Source organism: Procambarus clarkii, chromosome 80, assembly GCF_040958095.1.
Source record: "Procambarus clarkii isolate CNS0578487 chromosome 80, FALCON_Pclarkii_2.0, whole genome shotgun sequence".
Lineage (NCBI taxonomy): Eukaryota > Metazoa > Arthropoda > Malacostraca > Decapoda > Cambaridae > Procambarus > Procambarus clarkii.
Window position 1 is genome coordinate 25,332,014 of NC_091229.1, and position 597 is coordinate 25,332,610.

Consider the following 597-nt stretch of genomic DNA (forward strand, 5'->3'; position numbering starts at 1 on the left):
ACTACCGAGCCTGAGCAGCTCCCATTGTTGGAAGGGGTTACCCTAGATGAAAGACTATCAGATATAGAGGTGACAGCAGAGGAGGTAATGAAATAGTTGACAACTCTAGATGCAACTAAAGCAGTTGGACCAGACAAAGTATCACCGTGGATACTAAAAGAAGCAGCACAGGCCCTCAGCGTGCCTCTGGCAATGATCTTTAATGAGTCACTTATGTCAGGAGAATTGCCCAGTTGCTGGAAGAAGGCAAATGTCGTGCCGATCTTCAAGAAAGGTGATAGGGAGGAGGCACTTAACTATACACCTGTATCACTGACAAGCATCCCCTGTAAAATACTGGAAAGAATAATTAGGCTACGACTGGTTGCACACCTGAGGAACATTAGGTTTGTGAACAAACATCAACATGGGTTCTGGACAGGGAAATCGTGCCTAACAAATCTTCTGGAATTCTATGATAAAATAACGAGGATAAGACAGGACAGAGATGGTTGGGCAGACGGCATATTTCTGGACTGCCAAAAAGCCTTTGATACAGTACCGCACATGAGACTGCTGTTCAAGCTCGAGAGGCAGGCGGGGGTGGCGGGGAAAGGT